The following is a 16,143-nucleotide window of genomic DNA, read 5'->3' as shown; positions in this document are numbered from 1 at the left end:
TGGCACAAATAAAGGAATTTGAAATGTGAAAATTAAAAAAATATATTTTTTGTTCAAGGTGTTTTGCAGGTTTGGCAAATTGTAATAACTTTTTAAAAACTCCTTTCAGTTGTTGCTGATTTTTGTCTTGTTTTTGTGCCATGAACCAACAGTGTAATATATGAAATATTACAAATAATATTTGGTGCAACAGTGTATTTTTTTTTTTTTAAGGGGGGGGGGTAGTGTGGAGGGATCCTGACGTTTGTTGTTTCGTAGATGGCTTTTAATTCTATCTGAAAAAAATATGTCACAGTAAAAAATGACCTTTAGATCATATTATAATGTTTATCCCTCATTAAAGACATACCTGGAGTGGTGTTTTGATTCTTTCATGCATATTGGAGAAAACCTTGAATATCTCATGGCACCCATTGGAGGGTGCCTAAATGCCTGCTCATACAATATGCTGCCTATTTTCCCAAAGCTCCTCCTCAGAACTGCAGTCTCCAGCTGAGTGTCTGCCTCACATAGTGCCAAAAGATGATTTAGGCAAAAACATTGACAAAAATTACTTAGGTCAATATTTTAGGAAGGGGACGACATAAACTACTTCTCCAGGAATATTGAACAATGATGACCTGCTGTGGAGTGTCAGAAAGAATAGGAGTTGTTTTGGAAACAGACTCCAATTTCTAGGCATCAAATTGCGGAGTTAAAGGTCTGAAGTTAGTTTTGATAAATACACCATTTTTAGGACAACTGTAGTTACTTGATGTCAATGTAAAATAGCACCATGTTGCTGAGAATGTCGGTGTTATGACAATCTGTGCTTTTTTGTTTTGCACTACCCTACGATCAAATTAACTGAAAGACATAATAGTAAATAAGCAGTTTTGTAAAAACCTAATACAAACGAAAGTCATCCTTCAGCTTCAGATGCAAGAGAACTCTTCTCCATTGACATAATGGCTGAAGGTGTGCTGCTTTTAGCTCAAACATAGTTGAAAATCTTTGAACTATTTGTTGAATTGTGCATTTGCAAAATAAACACATCCTTCCTTTTTGTACATAGCTTGATATCTTTTAGCCTCAAATAAAGTGAAAACCAACAAACAAAGTGGAAAATAACCTGATTTTTGAAATGTATCGCATGTTATTGCGTATTACTTTGGAAAAATCCACATTAGTAATGTCAATATACTTTGTAAGTCATAATTATTATTTCTATTTTCTCCCTACTTCCATTGCGCACATGGAAACTATTTTTGTAACAATGCACTCACAATATTGAGTATAAATTTTTCATTTGTTCTATTTTTTTATATATTAATTGTAGCAATAAATTCTCATAAAAATGTGAGTATCGCACGTTTTATTTAATTGAATGTCACATTATTATATAAAACTGCCACAAACAGGTTGCCAGGCCATTGGTATAAACATTTGCTTTGTAAGGTTAGTGACTGACTGGTCATTGAGTGAGAAAAGCCATATAAACAGACATTACAGTCCCTGTTATTGGGTCTCGAAAGTCAGTTGGCCTCTTTCCATCAATGAAATGAGAGCATATGACAGTGACTTTGGTCAGATTTTCCACAGTAAACTCCTCTTGCTTTCAAGCTCCTGTCCAGTGCTGACATTTTTTGGCATTCCTTTGGGGATTACAAAATGGAATTTATAAAAAAAAAACAACAAAAAAAAAAAAAACTGTTCATAAGGTGATGATCATCACATCATGAGTCACTCTGGCAGACAAAAAAGCAGCAGTGTTTTGTTGTTACCTTAACTCTGTTCAGAATAGCATTGGACTCTTTCACTAAAGAGGCAAACAGGCTTTACTGCTCCTGTTTGTCCGAAACCAACATGATCTGGTTCTAATGAAGATAGAAGTGTAGAGTCGAACAAGATGGTTGTTAATGTTACAGTTTTTCTCAGTCGCGTTGATGAATTTCTTGAACGGTCCTTGACATTTGCAAAACGGTAAGTGTATTTCTCAAAACAATTTGTATAAACAGCAAAAGACCATGGACTGTCTGCAAAACCCAGTCTCTTTCTCTAAATCATTAGCTCAACTCTCAAAATAAACATCTGTGTCAATGAATATGTCAGTGCCTTAGAATGACATGCCCTTGTTCCCATGTAAGGATAAGATAGTCAAATTCCTTTGTCATGTTTTCAACATAACTGGGTATTATAGAAAGATCTGTGATGGACTGGTGACCTGTGCAGGGTGTAGTGTATCTCTCACCCTCTGGACATAAGACCCAGCAAGGATACAAGGGTTAAATAACGAATGGACGGATAAACTCTGGAGGGATGTACTATTGTAAACTATGGCTAAAGTTTTGATGTCAAGTATTGTAAATTGTAATTGCAGAAAATCTATGACTAGAGACTGGAGAAGATTTGCATTTACGTTTTTACAGTAATTTGCTGATCAGCCATTGTGCTACAAAAAGGAAAAGACAGCACTGCAGAAAACACAAAAGTAGAAACGGGAACATAACACAACCTCCTTAAGTTTACATGCGGTGCTGTAGGAATTACAGTGCAGTCTCCCTCTGCTTTCCATCTCCATGCTGAGAAAAATTTCTCATTCACTCAGATCCCGACATGCTTCATCTGAAACTGAACAGTGAACACGCAGTTACATGGTTGCAAACCATTTTTATTTGCACACAACTTTTATACAACAGCATAGTCCACCTAGGACACCCCCCTCCCTCACATCATGCCACTATCTGGGAGGGTTCTCCCTCCCTGGATTCTCTGCTTTGCTTGTACGAAATGATCAAGGAGAGAGTGCCACACTTTTCTTACATGAAAAATGACATCACACTTTCCATCCGGGAGGTGTTAACCGTGCACCAATCATATTTTTTTAGGAGTTATTTGATGAAGAATCATTCAAAAGTACCTCAACAAGTCAGATAAGCATTTAGTGAAATTGTATTAATTGATATTGTTTACTTTCGTCTTAAACTTATTTTATGCTATTTATTTTTTTGTAAATTTCATTGGCACTTTAAATTCTAAGTAGATTTTTAATTTATCATACTTATTAGTTTTAAAGACATTTTTCTTTGCAGTTTTAGTTTAAAATATATAATTTTAGAACTTTTAGCAGATCATGTCTACATTATAATGTTTACCCAATATTGAAAACAAATTTACAATATTGTAAATGTCTTTAACAATGCACATTTCCTCAGTTTAGCAAGTCTTCACTTTTTACCAGTCGCTGTTGTTTTTTTTTTTTTTTGTTGTTGTTGTTTTTTATGTTGTGTCTTCACCTTTTTTCCTTGCTGCAAATAACTTGCTGCTATCTTAATTGTTTCTGCAGAGTGCAAATAAAGACAGACTCACTGATGGATTAAATACCAAACACTAATGCGAGACATTTGAATTTTAGACAGGCGCCTCACAAAACTACTCCTTGAAAAAGTAATGAAAACTCCTGGACATTTTCTTGTACACAGAGAAGATGTATACCTTTTAAAGGCTCAAACAGTGGGTCCAAGCGTCCAGATCGGTTTGGCAGTCTGTCTCCCAGTACATGGCATAGATCTAAAGAATAAAGTTGGTAGTAACGGAGTAGAGTGTAACTGCACTTTGCAACAAGTTTTCTTCCATGATTTACTTCATGACAGGCATTCCTGTCAGAGTTTATGCTGAGCAAAAGCATCCCCACAGCATGATGCTGCCACTGCCAGGTTTCACCCTCGCATTAGTGGAGGGTGTCATAAGTCGGTCCTTAACAGCAGCTGTCCTGCATGTTTTAGGACTGACTTTTCCAGGTAACATGGTAAATTAATGAGACTTCCTTCAACAAATAGACGTCATTCTACTTATCACCTTCTTGAGGCCAAATATGTGTAGTGTGAGACAAGTAGCTGTCCAGTCAACAGATTCACCCAGCTAACCCTCCTCACTAGAGTTACTCTGATTTTCTAGGTTCTTATTATGTTTGGTTGCTGGATGAATAGTGTTCTGTAGCTGCGTTTCCATTACAAATGTGCACAAATCTTTGTCTATATTCTGCTAACGTCGAAAACCCACAACTTTGCAATTTCTTTGTTTCCCTTAAATTAGAAATGACATTCACGTGTGAATAAGCTTGTTTACGCAATAAGTCATTAAAAATCATGGCAGCAACGGATGTAGACAGTTAAATGAGATATTTATTATTCAGCCATGATGCTAGTGCTCTTAATCTGTCAGCCATCAGAGGCAACTTATTCAGGCGCTGGAGTGACAACCCCGTAATACCTCGGAGCAGCTGTGTATGCAGTGTTTTTAAGAAATTATAGTGCGCAATTTTACAGAAGATGTATGGATTCAACATGTTCAAACAAAACACAACTTTTTGTGAAGTGTGCAGTGCTGTGAGAACTCTGGTGAAGCCAGTTGTACATTCTCCAAAAAAAACAAAAAACAAATATAGAAACACTACAAACCATGAAGATGAAGACTACTTCTTCTTGTCTTCTTCATGGTTTTCACCAGCAATAGCACTGGCCTGTTGATCGGGTAAATCGCGTAGTGCAAAAAAGTGTTTCCATTGCAGTTCTGCAACATCTACTTCAATACAGTTGAAAGAACACCTCATCCCAACTTTTTATTGAAAAATGTGTTGTTGTTTTTTTTGTTTGTTTTTTTTGTTTGTTTTTTTCAAAATTGGCATGTTTCCATTTAGTGAATTTATTTTCATAATTTTAGTTTGCAAAATTCTATGATTAATAGAAACAGCTGCTGACAAGTTGTGAAATATTATTTTATAAACTCACTCTACTTAACTGATCCCGCTTGTTTCTTGTTCACCACATAGATGCTGTTTGTTCACCTGTGTGGTGCAGCTAACTTAAGAGGCCTTCACTGAGGCCTTTTATTTACTTTTATGACTTCTGAAGGCAGTTGAATACAAGTGTATGCGGCCAGTTTCACTTTTTTTTATTTTTTTTATTTGTAACAACCTTTTAAAACCATGAATAATTTTCATACCAGTTCAGAATTATGCACTACTTTGTAGTGGTGCAGAACATAAAATCCTATTAAAATACTGTGGAGCTGAAATGTGACTAAATGTTTGAGGATTATGAACATATTTTTGCAAGACACTGTATGTGGAAAGAAAGTCAGTCAACCAATTACGTATTATTTTCCCACCAGAAGGCGAAACAGAAATGCTAAAAAAATGAGACAGAATCTATATAATGGCATGGACTAAATAACAGCAGAAGTTGTACAATCTAAAAAAACATTAAGCAAAGCACTTAAATTTGATATTTGTAATACCACAGAATTACATGTAAAGAAAAAAAAAGTTTTCAATTTATTCACAAACATTCATCCATCTATCCATTGTCTAACCATTTATCCTTGAGAGGTCAAGGGGGGCTGGTGCCTATCTACAGAAGCACTCATAAACGTGATAGGTAGTAATGGTTGCAGCTGCGCAAGACGGTAGCCTGTTTTTAAAAAGGCTGTACATGTTACATTCATTTCCATTTGCAGCCGCATTGCTCTTTTTAAAATGCAAGCAACACTGACAAAAAACAAGAGTAAACGCTGGCACGCTCATATGAAATCATCACATGAGCAGAGGATTCCTTGCCTGCGCTCACAGTCGAAAGGAGAGAAGAAGAAGAGCCTGCTGGGTTCTACCACACGACGACGTGATGGTTTCAGAGGAGTCAGCCAAGCATCTCGAGTGGTGGAGCAGCGAGAGGGCAGCCTCGAGGAGGAGAGCAGGTAGCGAAATGATCAGGTGGACAATATGACATCAAGCGTGCTCGAAAGCGGTCAGGCAAGGAAGGCTGACATTCTGCTGCATAAAAGGAGCCACTGAAATGAGACGAGAGAGAACAAACAGTGAAGGAGAGACGCATCAGACTTTTTGTTGCCAGTCACAAACTACAACAGAGTTTAGTTTGTTTATATGGTGATATGAATGCCCAAACTCGGACAAAATCTGCCAGCGAGGGGAAAAAAAAAACCTCTTTATTCTACTTTATTCTATCACAAAGTAGCAGGCCATGCACAAAAGCAATAAAGAATTTTGTAACATATCAAGTTAACTTCATCATTTTTTTTTATTTTTTATTTTTTATTTTAATGTTGTTGTAACTTGCTCTCGTTTGCTAAGAAACTTGCGATTTCAAGTTCAAAGTTCCTGGAAGATGAGATGCTACATCAAAAATATACAATTTTGATTGACTGTGAACTCGTGTATCTTGTCTATATGAGCCCAAGTTTGATGTTAAAAAAAATACCTAATTGTCTAATTTAGAGTTTACATAAATTGGGATTTGTCACCTAAAAAAAAAATATACACTTTATTATATGGGTGGAATAAATAAACAGGATATGGCATATTTTTAGTTTTTTGGTCAACTTTAGGTGTTATTACACTGACTTGGGAAAAAAACACAAGAAAGGTTAAAATATTGACTCAAGCTAAAAGTGAAAAGTGATTTGCATTGACATAATAAAATGATATATGGTATTTCCTATTTCAGTTTTTTTTTTTTCCCCACATGGTTTTATTACACGTACAGTAAAATTTTAGCATGCTGTCATAGCTGAAGTGCAATTTACACACAAGGATTTACTGACTCAAAGGAAATTTGGGGATTTGTGAATATTTAATATTATCCAGTTGATTACCTGTGTATTTTGAACTAGTTGCGAGAAACATACAAAAATCAGAATATTTATCTTCAATAAAAAAATACATTTATTTTCTTTCTATGACAAAAAAAAAAACTCATGTTACTTTTTGTACAGATTTTTGACTTGCTCTGTATTGAAAAATTAACATTTAGCATCCATAGCATGCGTTCGTGAGAGGAGATACAATAAAATGCTTTTACTTATTTCCTCTTTTCTCTGTTTTGTTCCATTAATGCATTTTTCTTTTTCAAAAACATGCACACACCTGTACACGCACACTTACAAACGCATGCATACACACACACACACACATGCACACATCTTCAAAATTCTTATGTATTTTTGTACATATATATGAATTTCCATTGTAGCAGTGTTTGCATGTAGTTTGTGTAAGACAGGAGATATCTTGTTTCTTAAAGCTGTAAAGCTTAAAACAATATGGTGTATGCAGACATTTCTGAGAGGTATTTTACTCTTTTGTGTTTGTTAAAGTCAACATTAGCACCCTGAATGTCCCCCTCAGACAAAAATGCTTTGGAAACAATTTTATTTCCGCTTTTAATTACTGAAAAGGAATTTCATTTTGCTGCAATTGTATTTTACAAACAGTATTCCATGTCTATGTCTACCATCTTTGAATTAATAAAATAGCTGATAGCAACAACATCATCAGTACATGCAAACAAATTCAAATTTCACCAAAATCCTTATGTATTTTACCAAAACTATACCTGTTGAAATTGTGATAAAAAAAATGTGTATGATGGGATAAACTGTGCAATAGTGTGACATTTCCTTTTGTTTAAATACATTTATAAAAAGTTGTGTAAGTGCAATTACCTTCTTCGAATTCCTTTTATGATGAAGACTTTTATGTTTAGCAGCTGAAACAAACAGAATTAACTTTCTAGAAAAAAAGAGAAACCCCAATTTAGTATTTTTTCATACAGCTTAAAAAAAAGAGAGATTGATTTAGTTATGTATTTAAAATGCTCCCACGTGGTGTGGTCTCGTATCTGTCCAGATCTGAAGTAGCTTTGAGATGTGTTTATGTGACTTCATCTAAATAATGATGGACTATCAGGCGGCCTTCTGAATAAAAGGATCCCAAAGTGGGGGACAAACAGGCAGGTAAAAACATCTCATTGATGTGCAGCTTCACGATTTAGAAAGTTTCTGTCTCCATGTGCAGCACTCAGAGAGCTCTGATACTTTGGAGTAGAAGATACATCTCCAGAGTGTTAGCAGGGGAGGGGAGGGGGTCGGCAGCAATTGCAGTTATTTGCATGCATTTTGGATCTAAAAACTGTGTTTGTATGATAGAATATCTACAGCTACAACAATGTGATGGTAGACTTTACCTATGTCAAAAACCCTTTCATACATTTCTCTAAAAGAAAAAAAAAACAAGAAAAGAAAAGAAAAGAGAAAGAAAACATGGACATTTCTAGGAGTTTTGTTCACTCTCATGAATAAAATGTGGCTTGACAGTAGAATATTTGTGACACAAATGAACAAATATGCTCAAATATGTTCCTTTTCTGAGAGACTTATCTCCACTCATCTATGTCCTCCTGGCATAGATTGACTGCCCTCATTCCATCTCCTGATATATTCAATAAATTAAAATATTGTTGAAACCTTCAGTTATTTCATCAACTCAGCTCACTAAGTGAAATTCTTTATATGGATTAAATGCAAAAAACAGATGCTTTCAAGCCTTTTCTTGTGTTACTAATAATGATTTCTCCACTTAATACCAATGAAAATATGCAATTTAAGATTAGAAAACTACAGTAGACCAATAAAAAGATTTTTCATAAAGAGATCGGTGCATAGAACGTATTTTTAATACCTGCTCAAAGATTGTTATTTTTCAAGAGGAACTTTTGATCTGACAAACGGGCCTCACTGACGCCCTGAGTCTCATTTATTGAATATGAACGCATCGACTTGAGTCTTATAATATAAACATTAGCACAATTCACAGAACATCAATCTGTAAAAATAAAGTTTTCTTTTATAAGAGGTGCAATTTACAGTCTAAAAAAGTCAATCTTTTTGCAGTGCTGCTGGAATATTTCAAGGAGAAATACAACCAGTAGATGAAGGCGTAATTTAGTCAATGAAGCATGATGACCACATTAATTGACACGTGTCCGATAGCCGAAGGCCTGAGAAGATATTACTGAGGGTTTCTGTATTCATAGCTGACTGATGAAAAACAAAACACATTTTTTTTTGTAATCTTGCACTAATAGCCTGTTAGAGGTTCAAAAGAGGAATCATCAAACTTGGATTATAAGTGGAATTGAAATGTGTTATAATGACTTTTGTACTTGTTTATATGTTTCTGCTTAAGTAACAAATCAAATACAGTACAATGTTATGTAACACCTTTTCATTTGGTAAGAAAAATATATATATAAATAACTATGCAGTACTACAAAAAAACAAAACAAAACAACAAAAGAAATTGGAGAATAATATAATTTATATTAAACTTATAATAACACCTTAGAAAGGAGTGGGGTGAAGAAAAACATTCACCTCCACCCCTCATTTCCACTCCAAAATAAATGACATGTATGCCGGTACAGTTTCGTAATTATTTCTTCAGTGTCATATCAACATAGCATTTTACATTAACAAGGTACAAAAAGTAATCACTAAATGTAATATATAGTTAGTGTTGCAAAATACATGTGTATAAATACATTGCCGTTCCAGTCAGACACCCTATAAGTTATGTGACCAGAACATTTCTTTATATCTTCATTTTAATGGGATGAAATTTTTAACATTGCTTGAGCCATGAAACAACCGGTTCCAAAGTTTAACACAACAAACAGACATACACAAACTTTTCATAGTAGTTCCCACTACTGAAAAGTAGTAGTGAGAACTACTATATAATCCAATGTATATAGAAGTTGTGTAGTATAAAGATCTACTACATCAAAGAAATGTAACATATGAATTGAAAGAATAAGGCATTTTGTGATCACAAAAATAATTATATTTTATGTATAACTCTCACAGGATGTTAATGGATGTCAAAGAGGGGATGCAGTAAACTTGCATAGGTTTTGCCCAGTATAGTTATTGTTGTAAAAAACAACAAAAAGGCATAAACTTGGTAAAATATGCTCTTTATACGCTATAATCAATATGGTGTACACTATGAGTAAAAACTGAAAACAGCTGATGAGGTATATCTTTTGTATTTATCTTTATTCCATTCACAGTTTCTGGAAACACTTAAACATTGTGCAACGTGAACATCACTAAATGTTCATAAACAAAAACAAACAACCTTATGAGTTTTGCTTTTTTTTTTTTTTAGCTTCAAACATTGCTTCCAGACATCAAAGTGGGTTTTATTGTATCACAACAACTGATTGCATTCAAGGGAGGAAAAAAAAAAAAAAAAGACGAGAGAAAGATTGGCAGATGCATTTGGACATACGAGTAGTTGGGTGACAAAGCTAGAGCGAGCCGCGTTTGAGTCACAACTATACTCTCTAACAGCTTTGTTTACCTGCCCTTACTGCTGCCACAATTAATGCAGCAGAGAAGTGGACTGAACCAGGTACCCTTGGAACCAAGCACCCAATCCAAGTACGCCGTCCTCCTTTGTTCTGCAGTACATTTGGTGATCTGCATTGATCTGCTGCTGTGCCTGCATGTGTTTTTTTTATTTTTAATTGTTACAAAAGAGAGCGGCTATGCTAAAATGTTGCCACTTGAAACAGCACGGAGGACACTGGCACTCATGGAAACATGTGGATTTGAAAGTTTTGGAAGCAACATTTTATTTTTTATTTTTTCTGGCAATAATGACCACAGTTCTTTTTTTTTTATTATTTCTAGAGACTTTTGACTGTTAAAGTAGTAGATCTCACAAAAATCACCTGAAAACCTCTGAGGATCCCCAAGGATGAATTAGAGTTTCGGTTTCGGTGAACTGAATGGGAGATTAGGTTTGAGAAGCTGAAATTCATTATTCACACTGAAGCAAATTTTACCTTCAATGTTTTGTGCATAGAGTGCAGAGAAATGATTCACTTTGAAGCATAGAATGTCTTTTCTCTTTTAGAGAATCATACAGTGGACACTTGGGAGAGAATTCAGTTTTTAAACATTGATTTATTATTTTATAATACAACTCCTTCTTGATCCTTAAAATTATTTTTTAATGTATTTTCTACATATTCAGGTTCTCTCAAGGTTATTTGTATAATAGTTTATTCCTTTGGATTTGGAGCCCATATAGTTGACATAATCAAAAATTTGGGGGTTTAATGAATCACAAAAACACAGACACAGACAACAAATATCTGAGAAAACTTCTAATTTCGTTGAAGCTTTCAGAAGTTATTTTATCAAGAATTATACATCTAGCCTCTTAGTGTGTCCCATGTGGTTTTTATAAACCTATCTTAATGTATGTTTTCTTTAAGTTAGAAAAACCTTAAGTGTATGTAATGATGCAGGAAATCATGTTCTTCATTTTTAATTTCTGTTGCTATTCTGTGAAATATATAAAATAAACTGTTAGCTTTTTCCAAATTTGAAAGAGTTATTTCTTTCATCAGCATTTTGCATATTTAGAGAAAACTCATTTTGAGACATTGAGAAATTTAAGATGTAGATATTGTGATTTCTTTATATGTCCCTTATCGCTACCACACTATATGAACTGCTTTGATTCTGGAAGGGGGGGGAAAACGCTAGCACTTTAATCCCATTACAATACATTTAATTCTTCCGTTCGCAGTTTTCCCCAGCTGCAAGAATATGTCTCCGCATCCCATTAAAGCCCATATTCTGTTTTCTTTCTTTCTTTTTCTTCTTTTTTTTTGGCCCTCTATTAGCATCATTTCGTTCATCAAGCCACATTAATTGTGAATGAATGCAAACTCCTGCAGAAGAATAAGGCCTTCAAGAGGTCTGTCACATACTTTCTCCACTTGGGAGGACCTTTAACCTACTTACCAGAGAAGCCGCAGCGTTTCAAGTAGAGCGGCTGAAAGATATGCACCTGCCCGCTTTTTACTCTCGCACTGCGCCGCGATTTAAGAGGAGAGAAAGTATTTGATCTAAATGGTGTAACAATGGCCGCAGGTGTGGAATTTCCTCCACAAATCTCTACAACAAATGAGACTCACAGGCCGGACACGAGAGACCGGAATCTCAAATTTAAGATTATACGAAGTAATCTGGTTGTGAGTGCAAATATTCAAAGTTGGATTCTTTTTTTCTTCTTTCCCGTCACAAAAACAACAAATACATTATTTGTATTGCGTATCTTTATCTATCATTGATTTCCCGACAAATTTATTAGTATTAAGGGGAGCTGTGGGGGTCTGCCGGTCATGTTTATTTGTAATCAAAATCACCTTGTCTTCAATCATTTATTCAATCTTTTTATTGTTTTAGATCTGTATTCCAATTGTTCTGTAGGGATTTAAGCCAAAATTTTATTTTTTAATACATGCATCATCGTTTATGCCTTAAATTTCGTGTATTTGTTGAAAATTTGAGTTCTGACATCGCGTGCGCTTTGCGGACCTAAAAAAAAAAACGCTGGACACAATACCAAGTTGCACACAAAAAGGCTTCATTCGGTTAAACTTCTCTATAGATTCACTTGCAGAAACGTCAAATAAATCAATAACTGAATAAATAAATAAAATCCAAGGAAACGGACTGTGCGTAAATTACGAACGGAAAGACTTACATGCATTGACGTTGATCTAATTCCTAAATCATTTAGAACCAACAAACAACAATGAATAAATAAATAAAAAATAAAAGATGAAGTACTGTAAACTATGTTTACTGTCATCTACTTACTATCTGTATGAAAATTAAAACTCCGTCGTGTAGAGAAAACTACAACACGTGCAACTTCAAATGGAGACGTTTGGGGCTCTAAGTATAAATAAATTCTGCAGTTTCCTGCACTCTGTCCTCGGCCGGTGTGTGATTGAGTTGGCGGGTCAGGACCCTGGCCCTTCAGCCATCTCCACGCATCTCTCAGGGTATTGAACTCGCATCAACGAGATGGAAAAAAGCACTTCAGGAACCAGGCCGCCTGGATGCATCTGCTGCTTTGAGCTAAGGGAGGAGTGACGGTATTGGAAAAAGGTTGTCAGTGGGATATGAACTAGTTATATTCATGGTTTGTTATCGGGCTCTTGTAAACAACTGCTAAACGGCCAAGATAACAGACTTACAGGTGGAAAAGTAATAGTGTCGCTGATGTGAGTTAAAATCCCTTGATCTGCACAATAAACGTACAAATGTAGATTTTCTTTTTTTTCTTTAAGGAAGTAATTTCAAGCATATGGAGTGTTTCTTTGTTAAATGAGCTGCAAACATATTTCTATCCTTACAGCAATGAGTACGAGATATTTTCTCCAATAACTTATAACAGAGACACATTCAACGGGAGTAAAATTTTTAAATTGATCTTAACGTTACTGCCAAAAAAAAAAGACCAAAATGCATTTTTCTTCACAGTGTTTCTTTAACTCTTATCCTCAACAGACTCTTGTTTAACATGGAGGTAGTGCAAATAGAGTCTTCCCTGTGGCAATACACACTGGATCATGTAACATAAAAAATTACAAGGAAAACAGTTTCATTTGTAAAATAAAAAAATAGATAAATAAAAAACAAAAACAGCAAAATTCCAGGAATTGACCAACCTTGTCGCGGTTCCACGTTTATCTGCCTCCAGCTGCGTTCTTCCCATCTTATTTCCTTTTATTTTATTTTTTTATTTTTTTTATTTTTTTGAAAGTTGACATAGATTTTAAAATATAATAATAATAATTAATTTAGGGTCTAAGCTGTTCCAACCGTTGCATGCAGCCATCGAGCTCCAGATTTTTATGGGATCCTGATGTGGAGGGGGGGTTTGCGGACTGCAGGGTCTTGCTCTCTGACTCAGTAATCCACAAGGTTGAGAGGTTTGCCTCATTTACATAATGTTAGAGCTCTGGGCCGAGGCCTACCTTTCTTTCTTTCTTTCCTTTTTTTTTGTTTTTTTTTGTTTTGTTTTGTTTTGGACACACCGTTCCCAAAGAAGAGTTGGAAAAAGGCACACGGTTGAGACAACATACATCGGCAGAAAGGATTACTTAATTTTTAAATTAAGAAAAAAAAAAAGTTTCATCAGCGTCATGTCAGAGATTATTTTTTGTTTTGTGTTTTTTTGTTTTGTTTTGTTTTTGTTCCTTATCAGTGCCTTTCTGACAAACCCTACTAACTTAGCAAAGATGAGCCACTTCAGGTTAAATCCGTCCTGGCATCCGGAGAGGGAGAAGATGAGTGGAGGAAAGAAAGAAAGAAATCCGGCGGCAACAACGATTTATTACGTTCAGGTTATCAACTTAAACGATGGAGACTGGCGTTCTCGCTGTGCCGCTATAATTGATGGCTGACCATGTCACATCTTCATTTGCTCAATTAGGGTAGGTAGCTGCTCGCTGCCATCATGCCATGGTAAATTTCATTAGTGGCTTGATGCAGCAGAGAAGAGAGCTTCCTTCACACAATAAAAGGAATTAAGTAAAAATCTGCATTTAAAAAAAACAAGCTCATTCATTCTCTAAATTGAAAATAAACCTAAAATCGTGATTATCCCATTGTAAATTAAAGGTTATTTTTAAAGAAATTATTACTTTTACAAAGTTTTAACCCGTGTAAGAATCTAAATCTGAAATTCTCGTGCTGTTGTTCATCATCACAATTTGTTTTCCCTCCTTGACCTCTCTCTTGTTTCGCTCTTCCTCCCTTTCTTCTCCTGGCGCCAGTCAGTTTGCTCAGAGATTATAATGTCGGGTGAAGACTGCGGACCAGATTTGAGGATTTAAAGCCTCCAAAATTGTATCCAAAGTGAATCAGTTCTGAACATAGCCCACCCGTTTCTTAATTTATTTGGACTCGCTTCAAACAGAACATATTTTTCAAACAAATTCCAACTTCAGTCTGTTTAAAACCCTCTAGCCCCCAAACGTACCATTTTGATCCATGCTTCCTGGAGTCGTGTAACATTCCTGAGTTATTCTACCGCTAAAAAAAGTATTTTTACTTGCCCGAGTATGGTAAGTCTGTCTTCAGATGTAAACAATCAGAGGCCCAGTTGCTTTTATGAGGCACACTTTTTTTTTGTTTTTTTTTTTGCTATCATAATCACATGACTATAAAAAGCACTTCGTGCCAACTCTGATATGAAAAGAAACAACATGTTATGAAAGAATATGCTGTTTCAACAAAAGGTTGGTGTTTTCCTCAAAAGACTGCCTTCTCGAGTAAAGATGTCAATAAACTTATTTTGCATGTTTCCACATATTTTATTACTCTCACTTATCAATTATGATACAAAGAACTTCAGAAAATCCAGTGATGTTTCATAACATTTTTTTGTATTGTTAAAATCACCCAAAAAGCTAAATTTTCTGATGCTTTGAAAGATATAAAAAAGGTAAAACATTAACCTGCAATACTGTGTCCAAAATCCATCAAGCTTAAACATAGTGTATCTGTTCCTTAACTTAAGTAGGACTGATAGAATATTTTGACTTGAATATTGTTAGATTTAATTCTGCAATGCTAAATGTATCATTTCAGATGCAGGCTGCCATCTCTTCACCATACTTGGTACTTTCCAAAAGCCAAGCTGTATCAAGAGTAAATATGTTGCTAAACATGTTGTATAACTGTACCATATATTTTATGAGGCATGTATGAAACTTACATGGTCCCAAAAGCCTAGTGTATCAATTATGACACAAAAATGCAAGCAATGCAAATCAGGCAATGTTCCAAAAATTATTTGGTCTTGAAGATCATTTATTATTTAGGAGTTGACCAAATGTATACGTCTTTATACAAGTAGTTCTGAAAACACTACCTCTTTAGAAAAGTTTTCTTCAAAAACTATCTCCATAAGTACACACCTGTATTCAAAAGGCACCCATTAAAATATGACTGCAAAAGCCTTATGTATAATTAATGACACATAACACTATATAAAAGTGTATATATATATATTTTATTTTTTTTTTATTTTTTTTTTATGAAAGTGTTCAATAAACACCTTCATTTTGATTACCAGTAAGATAGTTGTTATAAAACATTATCTCATACTTTGTCAAAGTTTGTACTTTTCTTTAAAAAAAAAACAGTGCAAATAAGTTGATAAACATATTTTGAAAGTGTTTTGATAACTTTTTGATTATCATAAAATGATTGCAAAAGCCTAATGTTTCAAATCTGATATTAAAATTAACAAACTTGCAAAAATATCCCTCTCTCCCCCAAAGTTTGTAATTTAAATAAAAATAAGCCAATAAACAGTTCAGTCTTTTAAAATCTAAACTTTCAGACAATCTTTGAAGCATGCTTTAAATGATAAAGTCCCTATTACTTTCTACAAAGTTCACCAGGTAAATTAATTATATGAAATAAACC

The 16,143-nt window shown here is 34.7% G+C and overlaps 1 long non-coding RNA gene across 1 annotated transcript; it reads right to left on the bottom strand.

Moving 5' to 3' along the window:
* Nucleotides 1-2,629: 2,629 nt before the first annotated feature.
* LOC106920202 (uncharacterized) lies at nt 2,630-15,261 on the bottom strand. Its single transcript, XR_015761971.1, has 3 exons — nt 13,374-15,261; nt 7,498-7,564; nt 2,630-5,826 (listed from the first exon to the last, which is right to left on the bottom strand). It is a non-coding gene; the product is annotated as an uncharacterized LOC106920202 (long non-coding RNA).
* Between the last annotated feature and the right edge of the window lie 882 nt (nt 15,262-16,143).

The sequence above is a fragment of the Poecilia mexicana genome, unplaced genomic scaffold (genome assembly GCF_051168715.1).
Source record: "Poecilia mexicana isolate PSO_F unplaced genomic scaffold, ASM5116871v1 scaffold_22, whole genome shotgun sequence".
Lineage (NCBI taxonomy): Eukaryota > Metazoa > Chordata > Actinopteri > Cyprinodontiformes > Poeciliidae > Poecilia > Poecilia mexicana.
The sequence above is the reverse complement of the archived record's forward strand: the minus strand, read 5'-3'. Positions and strand labels throughout refer to the sequence as shown.